This window comes from Ornithorhynchus anatinus, chromosome 1 (genome assembly GCF_004115215.2).
Source record: "Ornithorhynchus anatinus isolate Pmale09 chromosome 1, mOrnAna1.pri.v4, whole genome shotgun sequence".
NCBI classification, from domain to species: Eukaryota; Metazoa; Chordata; class Mammalia; order Monotremata; family Ornithorhynchidae; genus Ornithorhynchus; species Ornithorhynchus anatinus.
The window spans coordinates 173,474,469-173,494,285 of record NC_041728.1 but is presented as its reverse complement, the minus strand read 5'-3'; the positions used below and the strand labels follow the sequence as shown (position 1 = coordinate 173,494,285).

The following is a 19,817-nucleotide window of genomic DNA, read 5'->3' as shown; positions in this document are numbered from 1 at the left end:
TTTGGTTAAGAAGAGAGGTCCCGGCTCCCCCCCACCCGGGATCGTCCATCGTGGGGCGCGCCTCTATTTTTAGCCGCCGCTGTTGCCATATAAAGAAGGGGCGGGAGAGCGGGAGGGGACGCTGGGGGCTCGGCTTTGCTCGGGCTCGCCTTCGGCTCCACTCGGGCTCCGCTCGGCCTCGACTTCGGCTCGGCCTCGGCTCGGCCTCGACTTCGGCTCGGCTCGGGCTCGGCTCGGCTCGGCTCGGCTCGGCCTCGGCTCCGGCTCGGCTCGGGCTCGGCTTCGGCTCCGCTCGGCTTCGGCTCGAGCTCGGCTCGCATGGATCTTCAGCGACCGGCGGACTGAGCGCCCGGAGGAGGAGGAGGAGCAGCAGCGGCAGCAGGAGGAGGAGGAAGAAGAAGAAGAAGAGGACAGAGCCGCTGGTCTTCGTCCCCGGGGCAGGCCGGGCTCAGCTCGGGGGTGAGTGACTGTCGGGGCGAGCTGCCCCCCAAACCATCATGCATTCCATAGTATTTATGGAGCGCTTACTATGTGCAGAGCACTCTACCAAGCGCTTGGAAGGTACAATTCTGCAACAGCTAGTGACCGTCCCTGCCCCATGACGGGCTCCCGGTCCAAAGCGGGGAGACGGACAGCAAAGCAAAACAAAAACATCATCCAGATAATGCACCTCATTAACAAAATAAACAGGGTAATGAATAATATCTGCAAAGGAGCACAGTGCTGGGGGCATTAACTGTCTCAGGCCACCAACGGTCATTCCCTGGCAGGGATTGTCTCTAGCTGTTGCCGAATTGTACATCCCAAACGCTTAGTACAGTGCTCTGCACATAGTAAGCGCTCAATAAATGCAGTGAATGAATGAATCAACTGTCATTCGCTAGACTGTAAGCTCGGTATGGTCAGGGAATGTCTGCTAATTGTTATACTATACTCTCCCGAGTGCTTACTACGGTGTTCTGCATCATCATCATCAGGATGGTATTTGTTAAGCGCTTACTATGTGCAAACTAACTCCCTTCAAAGCCCTACTGAGAGCTCACCTCCTCCAGGAGGCCTTCCCGGACTGAGCCCTCCCTCTTCCTCTGCTCCTCCTCCCCCTCCCCACAGCACTTGTCTACATTCATATATATTATTTATTACTCTATTAATGATGTGTATATATCTATAATTCTACTTATCTATTTTGATGGTATCGATGCCTGGCTAGTTGTTTTGTTTTGCTGTCTGTCTCCCCCGTTTAGACTGAGAGCCCGTTGTTGGGAAGGGATAGTCTCCATCGGTGGCCCAATTGGACAATCCAAGTGCTCCGTCCAGTGCTCTGCACACAGCAAGCGCTCGATAAATGCGATTGAAGGAATGAATGAACACAGCAGACGTGGCAGAGGTGGGATTAGAACCCCAGTCGTCTGACTCCCAGGCCCGTGCTCTATCCATTAGACCATGCTGATATTAGACCAGACGGGGAGCCCGTTGTTGGGCAGGGTTTGTCTCTATCTGTGACCCAATTGTACATTCCAAGCGTTTAGTGCAGTGCTCTGCACACAGCAAGCACTCAATAAATACTATGGCATGAATGATTGTGCTAAGCGCTGGGCCTCCCTCCTCGGTTACGCCGGGCAGGGGAAGGGGGGTGAGCCAAGGTATTGGGCAGCAGCCTCCTCACCCTGATGGTATCCTGGCCTTCGTGTAGAGCTGCCCTGCTCCTCCCAGCTCGGACTGCGGGGTGGAGGTGGCTCCCTTTTTCATTCATTCTGTCGTATTTATCGAGCGCTTACTGATAATAAATAATGTTGGTATTTAAGCGCTTACTTTGTGCCGAGCACTGTTCTAAGCGCTGGGGTAAACACAGGGGAATCAGTTTGTCCCACGTGGGGCTCACAGTCTTAATCCCCATTTTACAGATGAGGGAACTGAGGCACAGAGAAGTTAAGTGACTTGCACACTTACTGTGTGCAGAGCACTGTACCAAGCGCTTGGGAGAGGGCACTACAGTAATAAAGAGTGACCAGTCCCTGCCCACCATGAGCTCACAGTCTGGGGGAGCGGGGAAGACAGACATCAGTGCAAGTAAACAGGTATCAATATAAAGTGACAGATTAATACATAAGTGCTGTGGGGTGGGAGGGGAGAGCTTTTTAAACAATGCTTAGAACAGTGTGGCGCATAGTGATCACTTAATAATAATGGTATTTGTTAAGCACTTACTATGTTCCAAACACTGTTCTAAGCACTGACAATACCATCATCAGTATTATTATTAACGACTCCCTTGTGTCACCCCAATTTGCCCCTTTTGCTCTCCCCACCCCACGGGAGATGCACAGATCTGTCATTTTATTTCTTTATATTGATGTCTGTTTATTTGTATTGATGTCTGTCTCTTCCCCGCCACCGCCCCCCGCCCCAAAGATACACACACCCCAGACTGTAAACTCATTGCAGACAGAGATTGTCTCTCTTTATTGCTGTGCTGTACTTTGCCAAGTGCTTAGTATAGTGCTCTGCACACAGTAAGTGCTCAATAAATACTTTTGAATAAATGAACAATTGAATGGTGTGTGGGTATGTGTATGAGAGAGATCTGCAAAAAAGTCCTTGTAGCCCCTGCAACCTGTCCTGGATGTGTGTAGCTGGATAGTGGGGATGTGGACATAGAGAGAGCCAGTGCAGTCCCCCCATAGTAATAATAATAATGATGGTATTTGTTAAGCACTTACTATGTGCCAGGCACTGTTTTAAGCTCTGGGCTGGGTACAAGCAGATCGAGTTGGACACAATTCCTGTCCCACAAAGAGCTCACAGTTGTCATCTCCATTTTCCAGAAGAGGGCACTGAGGCCCAGAGAAATGAAGCGACTTTCCCAAGGCCACAGAGCAGACAGGTGGTGGAGCCCATGGCCACTTGTCTCTGCTTTGGGCGAGTTGAGAGGATCTTGGGTGGGTCCCGGGCCTTTTTTGGCCATTTGCTTCTTGAATCTGCTCCTGCATGGCCGAACAGTGTTAGAGTTAATAGTGGCAGCCCGGGGCTCTAGCCGGGGAGGGGGTGGCCGTGGCTCCGGAGGACCCTCCCTCCCCTGGGACCCCCACGGCCCGGCAGCCGGCCAAACTTGCTCCCCAGGGCTGGCCATCTGAAAGAAGAAAGTATCCGCTGGGGGCTCCGGCCCTTTGCAAGGATTTGGTTATTTGGGCATCAGCATGGTAACATTTAGCTCATCTGCCCCATTCGTCTCTGCCCATAACTACCTCCCATTGACTCAACCTCATCTCCTCTGTGTGTTCCTTTTGGTTTCGGGCAGCTCCATGGGGTCTGTCCAGTGGGCTGGCCAGCAGGCCAGATGCCATCTCCTGTGACCGGCCTTTGACTTTTCTTCCCCCTCCTCCTTTGCAATTCATACCATGGTATTTTCTGAGCAATTACTATGGACAGAAACAGTATACTACACACTCAGGAGAGTAGACCCCATTAGAGTTGGTAGACAGGTTCCCCATCCGCAAGGAGCTTTCAGTCCAGTTCATCTTCTAGACTGTGAGCCCGTTGTTGGGTAGGGATTGTCTCTGTTTACCGAATTGTACTTTCCAAGTGCTTAGTACAGTGCATACAGCAAACGCTCCACAAATATGATTGATTGAATGAATGAATCTTCTGTCCTCCCAGCTTTCCCTTCTCCTCCCTCCTGCTCTCTTGCCTTGCTTCTCTCTCTTCCCCACTCTCTCCACCCTTGTATTTCACAACTCTTGTTCTTTCTGCTTAGTTTCTCCCCACTTTACCTCCCATCCAGGGGCCCCACTTCTCCCTTTCCACTTTGTGACCCTTTAGAAGTTTGCTTTCCTTGGTCTCCCCTCTCTTCCCTCCCCTCTCTTCCCTCCCCTCTCTTCCCTCCCCTCTCTTCCCGAGTCCAACTCTTCCCGAGTCCAACTCTTCCCTCCCCTCTCTTCCCGAGTCCAACTCTTCCCTGCCTTTTCCTCCACCAGAGAGAGGTGGCAAGTAGAGAAGCCACCACCGGGCCCACATTCTAGTCATCCAATGACTTTCTTCCTGGAGGCGTAAAAAATTGACTACACTAGCTTAAATTGAGGAAAGCAAGAGAAGCAGATCTGCTAGAGAATAGAGCATCGCAAGTGTGGTGAAGAATTGATGTAATGATTGTGAAATCATTGGGGGGGGGGGTGAATCTTTGTTTTCTGAATTATCATCAGTATGTTTCCTGTACCAGTCCCTGTGACTTTTTCCCTTCCCTGACTTTACAATCCAGTCACATTAAAGGAGCCTCAGCTTTGCATTGATGCAAAGAACCCTAAACTTACATATTCATAAGATTCCTGCTTATCCTCTCTGTTGGAAGTTTGTTTTCACTTCTTCCTCCCTTTAGCCTATTTTCTAAAGTGCATTCTGCTCGAATGCTCAACATGTAATATGTAAATGTCATTCATTTCAAAAGTTACTTTCCCTTTCTGTGATGCTTTGGAATTTTTCAGGGCTTCATCTGATTCTCAGTTATCCCGTGTGTGTGTGTGTGTGTGTGTGTGTATGTGTACACTACTCAGTACACTCAGTGTACTACTACTAGTTTCATGTTCTTTTCATCCTTTCTGCTGTGCTACATTCTGATGAATATTGGCATAGCCCAAAGAGGGTGGATAATCCAACTGGTCACCCAGTCCCTGAAAAATGGACAGTTGGCCGAATATGGAGAACATTCCAAGAGGTCCATGAAAGGGCACTTTCATTGAGAATGGAAGCAAACTTCTAGGCCTTTATGCAGAAGCGTCCATGTCTCCGAGATCTCCGGCCCCAGTGCCGTTCGGATACCCGTAGAAATTTCCACTTATCCTCTGGCTCTGCCCTGAATAACTGGCCTCTAAAATTCAATGCCAGCTCTATTGTAACCCCAGATAATGAGGGGAGGGTGGAGTCCCTGAGAACCTAGACCCCAGGGCATCTATTAAAGTCAAACTTCTGTATGAACATTCTTCCAGCCTGCCCTCACCATCCTTAATTCCTTTCTTCCCACTAACAAAGCCCATGGACCTCTCTCCTTCAGTCTACCTTCAGTGATGTTTGATATCTCTTTCAGGAACAGAAGGAGGGGCAGAGGCAATTTATAGAAGGATTGGGTGGGAGTGTTCCTTGAATTCTTAGAGAAGAAACAAAGCATTCATTTTTCTTCATGACTGTAAACAGGGAAGGAACCAAACAATTGTTTTGGGGGGAGAGAGGGGAGAGAATTGTGTCATCTGGCACTTAAACAAAGGAATTGTATTAATATCAGCACTTTGGAAAAGTGGTATTGGGAGAGTAGGGGTGGGAAGGTTAGGAGAACGTAAGGATTTTTCTTAGTAATTATGTATGTGTTTTTTCAATTTTTTAACCTGATTACTCTATTTATAAAGTGCCATTAACACTTTTGTTTAAAAACTTACCCTTAGCTCATGCATAATCCATGATTTACACTTCTCTATCACTTCCTGCTTCAGTTAAAAGCAAGTGGATTCCTTTACCCCAAGTTGTGTCTGGCCTATATATGTCAGTGTCACCCATTAGATCAATCAGTGGTATTTACTGAGTGCTTACTATGTGCAGAACAATGTACTAAGCACTTGGGAGAGTACAATACATGATCAACTCCTTGAAAATGGGGACTGTGTCTCTTACTCAGTTGTCGTCTCCCAACCACTTGGTATAATGCTCATTACACAGGAGGTCCTCAGTAAATAATGTTTTCTTTTTCATGGTATTTGTTTAAGCTCCTGCTGCGTGCCAGGCAGTGTACTAAGATTGTAAACTAATTGTTGGCAGGGAATGTGTCTGTGTTTTGTCGTTCTCTCCCAAGCATTTAGTACAGTGCTCCGCACACAGTCAGAACCTAATAAATACAATTGAATGAATAGACATTGGGATAGATACAAGCTAATCAGTTTGGACACAGTCCATGCCCCCTATGAGCCTCACAGTCTTAATCCCAATTTTACAGATAAGGAACTGAGACACAGAGAAGTGAAGTGACTTGCCCAAGGTCACGCCACAAGCAGTTGGCAGAGCCAGGATTAAAACCCAGGTCCTCTGATTCCAAGGTCCGTGCTCTTTCCACTAGGCCACGCTGCTTCTGCCAGAGGGGGAGGGTATCCAAGCCCAGTTGGGTTGGACGTTGTGCCCATCCAGCCTGACCTCAGTATCAGATCTCATGCGATGCAGACTGGCCCTCAGTGGGAGTTGGGGGTTGCTGAGGGTAATAATAATAACAATGCTTACTATGTGCCAAGCATTGTACAGTGCAGGGTAGAGAATGTATTCTCCTCCAGCCCCACAGCACTTATGTATATATCTGTAATTTCATTTATTTGTATTGATGTTTGTCTCCCCCCTCTCTAGACTGTGAGCTCATTGTGGGCAGGGAATGTCACTGTGGTATTATATTTTTCCAAGCGCTTAGTTTGGGACTGGGAAGGGGTAAGGGGAGTAAGGTGGGTGTTCACTCAGAAGCAGAACACTATTTCCACCATAGAAGGAGCCAACCTGGGAAAAAGCAGCGCCCTTCTCTGGAACTAAATCAGCTTTGGTCTCCGGTTGTGTGTCAGACACCGCTAACTCCCTACTCAAATTCACATTTTCCTGCTACCACTTCCTTCTTTCTCTCTCAATCATGTGGGAGAGCGAGAGAGAGAGAGAGAGAGAGAGAGAACTACAGTTGGCAGGAACGTGAGGGAGCTGCTAAGGGATATGTTTACTCTTAAATGATTAATGATGCCTTCTTTAGAGGGTAGAAGGGGAAGGTGGTAGAAAAAGGCCCAGTTTTATTTTTTTAAGTCCGACGAGAGAGAGAGAGGCGTGTAAAACCAGACATTCCATAGTTCATAACTTAGAAACTTGCATCGGTATTCTCTGAGAATGCAGATTTAGCTAGTTTAAAGCCTTGAGCTTGTGTCGTGTCTTCTCCTCCACCCCCACCCACCAGTCAGGGGTGAGGAGATCTCAGCTTTGGCTGCTGAGGCGCCAGTTTGTTTGGGTTAGCTATGGGGAGGGGAGTGGGAGCTCTACTTAGGGTTCCTCCCACCTTGGGCTTCCAGCTCCGCATTCTGTGCAGGACCAATGAAGCTGCCAGAAGATTTTTCTGGCCACGTAACCATTTTTGGACCAGGAGATCTCATCAGGGCTGTGCCTGGCATCTGGGCCACTAGGTGATCTTCCATTCCCTGAAGCAGCATGTCACTGTCGCTTGGCACGTGGGCAGGGGGATGGTTAACAAGCTTCTAAGCCTTGTTCCCTCTCTGACCCGCCTCTATTCATTCACTCATTCATTCAATCGTATTTCTTGAGTGCTTACTGTGTGCAGAGCACTGTACTGAGTGCTTGGAAAGTACAGTTCAGCAATAAAGAGAGACAGTCCTTGCCTACATCGGGCTTACGGTCTGGGAGGGAGAAAGACGTCAAAACAAGTAAACAGACATCAATATAAATACATAGAATTATGATATACATATATTCATAAGTGATGTGGGGCGGGGAGAGGGAGATAAAAGCAAAGGGAGCGAGTCAAGGTGATGCGGAAGGGAGAGGGAGCTGAGAAAAAGGGGGGCTTGATCTGGGAAGCCTTCTTGGAGGAGGTGAGCTTTCAGTAGGGCTTTGAAAGGGGGGAAGAGTGATTGGCGGATTTGAGGAGGGAGGGTGTTCCAGGCCAGAGGTAGGACATGGGCCAGGGGTCGACGGGACAGGCGGGACACGCGAGATCAAGGCACAGTGAGAAGTTAGCACCAGAGGAGTGGAGTTTGTGGGCTGGGCTGTAGAAGGAGAGAAGGGAGGTGAGGTAAGAAGGGGCAAGGTGATGGAGGGCTTTGAAGCCAATAGTGAGGAGTTGGTTTTTTTTGTTTGATACGGAGGTGGATAGACAACCACTGGAAATTTTTGAGGAGGCTGGGTGACACACCCTGAACATTTCTGTAGAAAGTTAATCCAGGCAGCAGAGTGAAGTATGGACTGAAGTGGGGAGAAGCAGGAGGTTGGGCGATCAGAAAGGATACTGGTGCAGTAATCCAGTGAGGATAGGATGAGTGATTGCATTAACAAAGTAGAGGTTTGGATAGAGAGCAAAGGGCGGATCTTGGCAATGGTGTGAAGGTGGGACCCGACTCGCTCCCTTTGCTCAACGCCCCCCTCCCCGCTCCACAGCACTTGTGTGTTATATATGTCCATATCTATAATTCTATTTATATTAATGCCTGTTTACTTTTTTTGATGTGTATATATCTATTATTCCATTTATTTATATTGAGGCTGTTGATGCCTGTTTGCTTGTTTTGATGTCTGTCCCTCCCCTTCTAGACTGTAAGTCCATTGTGGTCAGGGATTGTCTCTCTTTGTTGCTGAGTTGTCCTTTCCAAGCGCTTAGTACAGTGGTCTGCACACAGTAAGCACTCAATAAATATGACTGAATAAATGAATGAGACTGACAGGATTTGGTGACAGATTGGATATGTGGGGTGAATGAGAGAGCGGGGTCAAGGGTGACACCAAGCCTGCAGGCTTGTGAGACAGGCAAGATGGTTGTGCCATCCACAGTAACAGGAAAGTCCGGGAGAGGAAAGGATTTGGGAGGGAAGATAAGGAATTTTGTCGTGGACATGTTGAGTTTGAGGTGGTGGGAGGACATCCAAGTATCAATGTCCTGAAAGCAGGAGGAGATGTGAGCCTGGAGGGAGGGAGAGAGAACAGGGGAGGAGATGTAGATTTGGGTATCATCCCGATAGAGGTGGTAGTCGCAGCCGTGGGAGCGATTGAGTTCTCCAAGGGAGTGAGTGTAGATGGAGAATAGAAGCGGACCCAGAGCTGAACCTTGAGGGACCCCTACAGTTAGGGGATGGGAGGGGGAGGAGGAGCCCACGAAGGAAACTGAGAATGAACAGCCTGAGAGATGGAGTCAGTGAAGCCAAGGTTGGGTAACTATTGAGGAGAAGGGGATGGTCCTCAGTGTCAAAGGAAGCCAAGAGTTTGAGAAGGGATGGAGTAGGAGCCATTGGTTTTGGCAAGAAGGAGGTCATTGGTGACCTCTGAGAGGGTGGTTTCTGTGGAGTGAAGGGGGCGGAAGCCAGATAGGAGGGGGTCCAGAGAGAGTTGGAGGAGAGGAATTTGAGACAGCAGGTGTAGACAACTCGCTCACAGAGTTTGGAGAGGAAGGGTAGGAGAGAGATGGGATGATAACTGGAGGGGGGTCTGGGGTCAAGGGAGGGGTTTTTTTTGAATGGAGGAGACGTGGGCAAGACTGATAGAGCAGTGTTTAGGGAGAGCCCAATCGGTGCACCTCACTATACTAAGTGCTGGAGAAGTACAGGATTATCGTGCTCCCTGCCTACAGGGAGTTTACACTCCAACCCCACCTCAGAGAGGCGAGGAGCTATTCAGTCCCAGAGAGCCAACTTCTTTATCACAGTAGGGGCCCTTTAAGCTGAGCATGGAGCTGGCCGGGCACTGCAAACTCTAATCAATCAATCCATCAGTGGTATTTACCGAGCGCTTCTCTGTGCCAAACACTGAACAAAGTACTTGGGAGAATACAAAACAGCACAATTAGTGGATACCGCCCCTGACCACTTGCCAATCAAAGTTCTGTGGTTTCCCAGCCTCCTCCCAGTCCTCCATTTTGATCCCGGCTGCCTACGCCTGGTCCTTGCCTTTTACGCTGCTTCGGGACTTGCCTCTTTGGAGCTCCGCGCCTGACCGCTTATGCCACGCACCCTTGATTGGCAGACGCATGCACCTCTCTATTTGGAGGGAGAGGCCTAGAGAAGACGAGGCCTCGAGGCCTGCAGTACTGTCGATTCTAGGATCTCATCAGAATTGATTCCTGGATGGCGACGTTGGTTTCCCCTTCCGTACCGTGGGAGGACGGGACGTAGGGGAAGCTTAACTGAAGTGTCTCCGGTGTCGCGTCAGTGACAGAACTGTCTTCTCCCCATGTGGCTGAAGACCCTTCCTGGCAGACTGTGCTGCTGGCAGGGAAGGATGGTGAGGCGTGTTGGCCCGGTCCGCTGGACCTTAGACCACCCGAGCTCAGCCCTTACCTGTTTCCCTTATTTGCTGTGTGACCCTAGGTTACTAGTTTAACCTCTCTGATTGTTCTCATTCTTGAGGTTCCCTGAAGACAACAGATCCTTAATGATGCGCTGTCCCAAGGGAAGCTGTTAATCATCAAATAAGTATTTGAGTGCCTAGTATGTGCAGAGGATGTAGTTGCACACTTTGGAGAGTACAATGTTGTTATGGTATTTAGGTACTTATTATGTGTCATTATTGAGAAGCAGTATGACTTATTGGAAAGAGCACGGGCTTGGGAGTTAAAGGACATGAGTTCTAATTCCGGCTCTGAGTTCTAATTCCGGCTCCACCACTCGTCTGCTGTGTGACCTTGGACAAGTCATGACTTACCTGTGCTTCAGTTACCTCCTCTGTAAAATGGGGATTAAAAGTGTGAGCCCCACCTGGGACAACCTGTTTCTACCCCAGTGCTTAGGAAAGTGCTTGGTACATAGTAAGCACTTAACAAATACCATAATTATTATTATTATTCTTCTTCTTAAGCACTGTTCTAAGCGTTGGCGTAGGTATAGTCAAAGTAGGAGGGAGAACGGGTATGGAATCCCCATTTTACACTTGAGGAACTGAGACCCAGAGACGTTAAGTGGCTTGCCCAAGGTCATGGAGCAGACAAATAGCAGAGCTGGCATTAGAACCCAGATCCTCTGCCACCTAAGGTCGTGTTTTTTTCACAACATTCTAACATTTATGAACATATTTACTCTCTCCTTAGCACTTGTTTGCTTTAATTTTTTTAAGTTTACTCCTCCATTAAAATGTAGGCTCCTTGTGGGAAGGGAACATGACACTTCATTATCCTGCAGTTCCCAAGCACCTAGTAGAGTGCAGCACACCAAGAGGGTGCTCAATAAATGCTGCTGCTACCCCAGCACTTAGTACAGTGCCTGGCACATAGGCGCTTAACAAATACCATAAAACAAACCCAGTAAAAACGATTTTCTATGCAAAGGGGAGAGCCAAAATCCTGACCCTGCCAACAGGATCCACCCAGGCAGTTGGTCAATTAATCAGACAGGTGAACCTGTTTCTTCTCAAAACACCCACTCTGTCACATGTGTTTCTATCGCGGCCCAGAGTGATTGTATATTCCAGGAAGGGAATGAACGTGGTGTGCTTTTTAAAAATCAGGCATACACACAGAAAGAGAACCACTCTGACATAGCCTGTCCCTGGAGAGTGAAGGGGCAGAAAGGCCTGCACATCCCCTCATCCCCCTCCTCTTCCTTCTCCCTCTCCCCGGCAGGAGCTGTGGAGCTCATGCATCCCCGGTTAATTATCCTTGAGCGCGACAGGAGATGTATGTTTCCATACAGTGGGCTGCCGGGGTGGACAGATAAAATAATAGTCATTAGCCAGAAGATGGATCCTTCAGCCGGCCCTGGTGGTTTGGAGAAGAGGAGCGGGTTTCTGGAGAGAACTGGTCAGAGGTGCAGCGGACAGATCTGGGTGGGCAGGGAATGTGTCTGTTGTTATCTTGTACTTTCCCAAGCGCTTAGTATAGTGCTCTGTGCACAATAAGCGCTCAGTAAGTATGATTAAGTGACTGGAATTCCCGAGGCCCGGTGATCTGGCTGTTTGTCCCTATTTCTGTCAGAGGTCTTCCTCCCCTTCCCCACCAGCCAGAGCCCTGACTGCCTGTTGTCGGCTCTCTTCTTCGGAACTTCCCTGGGCCGCCGGCCAGGGACCTATTGGAGCAGAGAGATCAAGCCTTCACCTTGATTTTCAATTTCGGGGATTTGGAATGTGACCCAACAGGTTGGAAAAGAGTCTTCCGATAAATGGAGGCCCGTCAGGGCCCCGGGGGCGACCTCTCAGGGCTGCTGGTAATAGAATTGATGGAACACCTACTGTGTTCAGTGCATTGTGGTCCTGTACTGACAACTGGGCTTATGCAGACACTGGCCAGTTTGTGTAGGGGGTCGGCTCCCCCTCTAGACTGGAAACTCCTTGTGGGCAGGAATGTGTCCCTTCATTATTCATTCATTCAGTTACATTTATTGAGCACTTACTGTGTGCAGAGTGCTGCACTAACTGCTTGGGAGAGAACAGTACAATAATAGAAGCAGCGTGGCTCAGCGGAAAGAGCACCGGCTTGGGAGTCAAAGGTCATGGGTTCGATTCCCGGATCTGCCACTTGTCAGCTGTGTGGGCAAGTCACTTAACTTCTCTGTGCCTCAGCCCATCTGTAAAGTGGGGATTAAGACTGTGAGCCTCACATGGTACAACCTAATTACCCTATATCTACCCCAGCACTTAGAACAGTGCTCTGCACATAGTAAGTGCTTAACAAATACCAACATTATTAAACAAATCCCAGCTTTACGACTTGCCTGCTGTGTGACCATGGGTAAGTCACTTGACTTGTCTGGGCCTCAATTCCATTGTCCCTCTTACTTAACACTTAACCCATGTGAGACAGGGTCTGTGTCCAATTAGATTGTAGGGTATTAACTCCAACACTTATGTGCTTATGTGCTTGGCACATAGTAAGTGCTTTAATACTATTATCATTATTATTGGTAGTAGTAGTAATAATTATCTAGGCGAGGGTTAGTTAGATGAACCACAAGAGAGTAACTGACTCCTGCATTCATGTCTACCCTCAGTCCATGTTTACATTCATGCTGTTGATTGTAGGTTTTTTCGTTTTTGTTTCGTTTTGGTTTTTTTTCATGGTATTTAAGAGCTTGCTATGTGTCAAGCACTGTTCTAAATGCTGGGACACATACAAGTTAAACAGTTCGGACACAGTTCCTGTCCCACGTGGGCCTTAGAGTCTAAGTAGAAGGGAGGGCGGATATTGAGCTGCCATTTTACAGATGAGGAAACTGAGGCTACGTCCCCTATTGCACTCATCTCTCTCCTCATTTGTGGACACCTACCAACACAAACAGGTTTTATTAATATTAATAATAAATGCGGTGTTTGTTAAAGTTCTTACTGTGGGTCAAGTACTGAGCACTAGGGAAGATACGACATAATCGTCCAGACACAGTCCCAGTCTCAGTTGGGGCTTGCAGTTTAAGTAGGAGAAAGATTGGGTAGTGACTCCTCATTACATAGATGAGGGAACTTAGGCCCAGAAAAGTTAAGTGACTTCTCCAAAATCACCCAGCAGACTTGCTCCCGTTATTCATCCCTCCTCCGAGCCCCATGGCCCTAATGTCCATATCCATAATTTATTTATTTCTATTCATGTCTGTCTTCCCCTCTAGACTGTAAGCTTGTTGTGGTGAGGGAATGTGACTGTTATATTGTACTTTCCCAAATGCTTAGTACAGCACTCTGCATTCATTCAATTGTATTTATTAAGTACTTACTGTGTGCAGAACACTGTAACCAAGCACTTGGAAAATACAGTTTGGCAACAGATAGACCCAACAATAGGCTCCAGCGCTCCATAAATACTATCGACTGATTGATTGATTGAAAGTAGCAGAACCGGGATTAGTACCCAGTTCCCCTGGCTCACAGCCCCATGCTCTTTCCACAAGGCGACTACCAACTTTGCTGAAATTTTTCAGAGAGTAATATCCTGCGAAACATGGGACTAAGCCAGTCTCAGCAGTGTCCTTGGCCTCCTCCTCCTCTTCCTCTTCTACATTCCTCCTGAGTGCTTTCTCAGTCCCTTAAACCCTCTGCTTTAATTTAGCCCTTCCAGTCTTCCTCGGCCAGAGGGCAGAGATACACAGGTCCAGCTTCGTGGATCTTGATTTCTTTTTTTTTTTTCCCTCCTCATACTTAGTACCTCCTCTCTCTGACCTTTCCCGGAACCTCAGATTTTCCTTTCCCTCACTGAAGGCATGGAACCCTGAATGCTTCCAGCATTCATTCATTTGAATAATTTATTTATTGAGCGCTTACTGAGCGCAGAGCACCGTACTAAGTGCTCGGGAGAGTACAATACAACAATAGACACGTTCCCTGCCCGCAAGGAGCCAACCGATGCTGTAGTAAGATGATCCCTTTATACAGGGAGCCCCTCTTGGGATGGGCACCATATCCCACCTGATAATCCCATATCTACCCCAGCCCTTAGGACAGTGTGTGGCACATAGTAAGCACTAAAAAATCAATCAGTGGTATTTAGTGAGCTCTTGCTGTGTGCAGAGCACTGTGCTAAGACTTGTTCATCCCAAGCGCTTAGTACAGTGCTCTGCACATAGTAAGCACTCAATAAATACTATTGAATGAATGAACGTTTGGGAGAGTGCAATATGACAGAGTTGGTAGATTCGTTCCCTGCCCACTGTGAGCTTACAGTCTAGAGGGACAGCATACTGTCATTATTATTATTAATACGATTATTACTATTATGATGTGATGAGTTATAACAATTACTGGAGCTTACTTGCTTGCCAACCTGGGTTTTCTTTTACAAAAGCTGTTTTTCACTGAAGAGTGCTAATCTGCAGGGAGAACATATTATATAATGATGACATTTGTTAAGCGCTTACTATGTGCAAAGCACTGTTCTAAGCGCTGGGGGGGATACAAAGTGATTAGGTTGTCCCACCTAGGGTTCACAGTCTTAATCCCCATTTTACAGATGAGGTAACTGAGACACAGAGAAATTAAGTTACTTGCCCAAAGTCACACAGCTGGCAAGTGGTGGAGCTGGGATTAGAACCCATGACCTCTGACTCCCAAGTCCGTGCTTTTACCACTGAGCCACGCTTTGGTGTTGTATACCATATAATTTTTTTTTAAATGGTATTTGTTAGGTGTTTACTGTGTGCCAGGCACTGTATTAAGCTCTGGGGTAGATACAAGATACAAGGTAGATACATGAGCAAGACTGAGCTCCTCATCTTCCCTCCCAAACCCGGTCCTCTCCCAGACTTCTCTATCACCATCGATGGCACGACCATCCTTCCCGTCTCTCGGGCCCGCAATCTCGGTGTCATCCTTGACTCGTCTCTCTCGTTCACCCCACACATCCTATCCGTTACCGAGACCTGCCGGTTTCACCTTTACAATATCGCCAAGATCCGCCCTTTCCTCTACACCCAAACGGCTACCTTACTGCTAAGGGCTCTCATTATATCCAGGCTAGACTACTGTGTCAGCCTTCTCTCTGACCTCCCTTCCTCCTCTCTCGCCCCGCTCCGGTCTATTCTTCACTCCGCTGCCCGGCTCATCTTCCTGCAGAAACGATCTGGGCATGTCACTCCCCTTCTTAAACACCTCCAGTGGTTGCCTATCGACCTCCGCTCCAAACAAAAACTCCTCACTCTAGGCTTCAAGGCTCTCCATCACCTTGCCCCCTCCTACCTCTCTCTTTCCACTGCCCACCCCGCACGCTCCGCTCCTCTGCCTCCCACCTCCTCACTGTCCCTCGGTCTCGCCTATCCCGCCGTCGACCCCTGGGTCACGTCCTCCCGCAGTCCTGGAACGCCCTCCCTCCTCACCTCCGCCAAACTGATTCTCTTCCCCTCTTCAAAACCCTACTTAAAACTCACCTCCTCCAAGAGGCCTTCCCAGACTGAGCTCCTCTTCTCCCTCTACTCCCTCTGCCACCCCCCCTTTACCTCTCCGCAGCTAAACCCTCTTTTTCCCCTTTTCCCTCTGCTCCTCCACTTCTCCCTTCCCATCCCCACAGCACTGTACTCGTCCGCTCAACTGTATATATTTTCATTACCCTATTTATTTTGTTAATGAGATGTACATCGCCTTGATTCTATTTAGTTGCCATTGTTTTTACGAGATGTTCTTCCCCTTGACTCTATTTATTGCCATTGTTCTTGTTTGTCCATCTCCCCCGATTAGACTGTAAGCCCGTCAAATGTCAGGGACTGTCTCTATCTGTTGCCGACTTGTTCATCCCAAGCGCTTACTACAGTGCTCTGCACATAGTAAGCGCTCAGTAAATACTATTGAATGAATACAAGATCATCAGATTGGAGATAGTCCATGTCCCACATGGGGTTCCCAGTCTTAATCCCCATTTTACAGATGAGGTAGCTGAGGCACAGAGAAGTAAATTGGCTTACCCAGTGTTACACAGCAGAGAAGCGGTGGAGGTGGCATTATAACCCAGGTCCTCTGACCCCCAGGCCGGGGCTCACTAGGCCACACTGCTTCTCATAATTATAATAATGTTGGTATTTGTTATGCGCTTACTATGTGCAGAGCACTGTTCTAAGTGCTGGGGGGAGATACAGGGTAATCAGGTTGCCCCCCGTGAGGCTCACAGTCTTAATCCCCATTTTACAGATGAGGTAACTGAGGCACAGTGAAGTTAAGTGACTTTCCCACAGTCACACAGCTGAGAGGTGGCAGAGCCAGGATTCGAACGCATGACCTCTGGCTCCCAAGACTGGGCTCTTTCCACTGAGCCACGCTGCTTCTCTATAAAGTGTTGCATGGAGATTAGAAAAAACCTCCATGATGGGGTGTAAATCCCCATGCCAAGTTGTAATCATTATCATTTTTGCTCCTAAATCTGAAGAATGAGCTAATGCCAGGAAACAAGATGCCAGAAGAGAATTACATTTCTGCTCGGATTTTTCTATTCTTCGCTGTAAGAAGGAGGAGCTACACCTCGTATTCAATATTAAGGCAACCTAGGAAGCCTGTTTCTAACTTCTCTTGAAAAGGAAAAATCATTTTTTATCTAGGAAATCTGCTCATCTGTCAAAAAATCTCTCCTTCTGGTACAGGAAAACTAATCCGAAGCCCAATACTTTAGTTACATAAAACTCTTCACAATCTAATTGCCGGTGAGGTCCATGTCAGCTTGCACTAAGGGATAGGGTTGGAAGGATGTACAAAGAGATTGCACTTGGATTTTGTAGCTTTTATTCACCCCACCCTCACCCCCATAGGACTTAAGTCCATATCCCTAATTTATTTTAATGTTTATCTGCCCCTCCAGACTACAAACTCCTTGTGGGTGGGGAACTCGTTTACCGACTCTGTTGCATTATACTCTCCAAGTGCTTAGTAGAAAGAGCACGGGCTTTGGAGTCAGGGCTCATGAGTTCGAATCCCAGCTCTGCCACTTGTCGGCTGTGTGACTGTGGGCAAGTCACGTAACTTCTCTGAGCCTCAGTTCCCTCATCTGTAAAATGGGGATTAAGACTGTGAGCTCCACGTGGGACAACCTGATTCCCCTATGTCTACCCCAGCGCTTAGAACAGTGCTCGGCACATAGTAAGCGCTTAACAAATACCAACATTATTACAGTGCTCGGCACAAAGTAAGTGCAAAATAAATTCTGTTGATTACCTGTTGTAAGGTTTCCGCAGACCCCAAGGTGGACCATTATGATCGTACTGTATGTTGTATTTCTGTCTATCTCCAAGGGGTTGGGTAAGGAAAGTAGACTCCATCAGTCGATTATATTTGAGCACTTACTATGTGCAGAGCACTGTAGTCAGTGCTTGGGAGAGTACCATATGACAGAATTAGTGGACACGTTCTCTGCCCATAAAGAGCTTACAGTCTAGAGATGACTTTACAGTCTATAGTCAATGATAATGATAATACTAAATAATAATAAATTGCGGTATTATTAATAATAATGCTGGTATTTGTTAAGCACTTACTATGTGACAAGCACTATTCTAAGCGCTGGGGTAGATAGAAGGCTGTCCCATGTGGGGCTCACAACACTGTTCTAAGTGCTAGGGAAGATGCAAGTTATTCAAATGGGACACAGTCCCTGTCCCATAAGGGGTTCACCTTCTTAATCCCCATTTTCCAGATGAGGTAACTGAGGCCCAGAGAAGTGAAGCGACTTGCCCAAGATCACACCACAGACAAGTGGCAGAGCTGGGATGAGAACCCAGGTCCTTCTGACTCCCAGGCCCAGCCTCTATTATAGTAATAATAATAATAATAATAATGCTGGTATTTGTTAAGCTCTTACTATGTGCAGAGCACTGTTCTAAGTGCTGGGGTAGATACAGGGTAATCAGGTTGTCCCACGTGAGGCTCACAGTCTTAATCCCCATTTTACAGATGAGGTAAATGAGGCACAGAGAAGTTAAGTGACTTGCCCACAGTCACACAGCCGACAAGTGGCAGAGCCCGGATCGAAGCCTCACTTCTGACTCTGACCCCTATCCTGTGGCAGAGGATCAGCGTCAGTGGTATTTAATAATAATTGTGGTATTTAAGTGCTTACTATGTGCAAAGCACTGTTCTAAGCGCTGGGGGATACCAGGTGATCAGGTTGTCCCACTTGGGGCTCACAGTTTTTTTAATCCCCATGTGACAGATGAGGTAACTAAGGCACAGAGAAGTTAAGTGACTTGCCCAAGGTCACACAGCTGACTAGTGACGGAGCCAGGATTAGAACCCATGACCTCTGACTCCCAAGCCCGCGCTCTTTCCACTGAGCCACGCTGCTTCTCTAAGTCCCTTCTTAGTTTGTAGCTCTGACAAAATGCTTGGGAAACTGCAGGAGAAAACACACACTCCTTGTCCTCCAGGAGTTTACAATCTAATGAGATGGACAGACAGACAAAAACCAACTGCAAAAATGGGGAGCAGGAGAAAGGACACAACATGATTGCATGGCCCAGATCAGGATGCGCCCTCAGGGGGTTTCTCTTCTTTCACAGCTGGGGAGCCAGGAAGCTTTGAGCTTCCCAGCCAAGATTCCCAAACCCACAGACCAGTTCTCTGTTCACCGTGGTGTGTACAGGGTCAAATCAGGAGATAAAGGAATAGTCCAGAGGATTAGCCCAAAGCCAGGAAGAAATTAGGTTGGGTCTAAAGTACTTTAAACTGTGGGTTGGGAATATTTTAATTAAAAATATAAAATCTATAAACTCATCATGGGCAGGGAATGTCTGTTAATTTAATTGGGCACTCCCAAGCGCTTGGTACAGTGTTCTGCACACAGTAAGAGCTCAATAAATGTGATTGAATGAATGAATGAAATCCAACCCTTGTCCAGGGCTGGAGGAAGGGGGTGTGAGAATAGGGTGGATCAAGCGATGGTACTTACTGTGCACTTACTGTGGGGGTTCTGTGTGTGCACTTGAGCACTTACTGTGGGGTGAACACTGAACTAAGTGCATGGGAGAGGACAATATGTCAATAAAGAGCCACATTCCCTGCCCACAAGGAGCTTGCAATCTAGAGGGGGAGACAAGCGCGCCAGATACAGGTCCTGTGCTGAGCAAGAAGACCGAGTCCCAGCAGTAGGAGGTGGGCTTTGTGACTCCTTGCTCTCCACCATGGACCACCCCCAGACTTCCCCCTCTGTATTGTAAGCTCATTGTGGGCAGGGAATGCATCTGTTTTACATTGTTCATTCATTTAATCATATTTATTGAGCATTTACCGTGTGCAGTGTTATATTGTACTTAGCCCAGGGCTCTGCACACGGTAAGCGCTCAGTAAATACGATGACTGACTGAATGATTGGCTGAAGGCGATGGGCACTGGCTGCAGCTCCCCTGCCGTCACCGCTGCTGCCCTAGGCCCCCCATCTTCACGTTCAGGTCTACCCTGACATTCCCCCTCTAGACAGCATCACCGTGACTTGCTCCCTTTATTCATTCCCCTTCCCAGCCCCACAGCACTTATGTCCATATCCATAATTTATTTATTGATATTAACATCTGTCTCCCTGTGGGAAGGGAATGCATCTGTTATATTGTACTCTCCCAAGCTCTTAGTAATAATAATGATGGCATTTGCTAGGCACTATGTGCCAAGCACTGTTCTAAGCACTGGGGTAGATAAAAGGTCATCAGATTGTCCCATGTGGG

The 19,817-nt window shown here is 47.8% G+C and overlaps 1 protein-coding gene across 1 annotated transcript in view; it reads left to right on the top strand.

Annotated features, from left to right (window-relative positions):
• The first annotated feature begins 278 nt into the window (after positions 1–278).
• The window catches only part of MRAS (muscle RAS oncogene homolog), a 137,999-nt gene continuing 118,460 nt past the window's right edge, over positions 279–19,817 (top strand). Inside the window, exon 1 of the mRNA XM_029073953.2 lies at positions 279–459. The gene's annotated coding sequence lies outside the window, so the exon portion shown is untranslated. The remainder of the gene's footprint in view (positions 460–19,817) is intronic.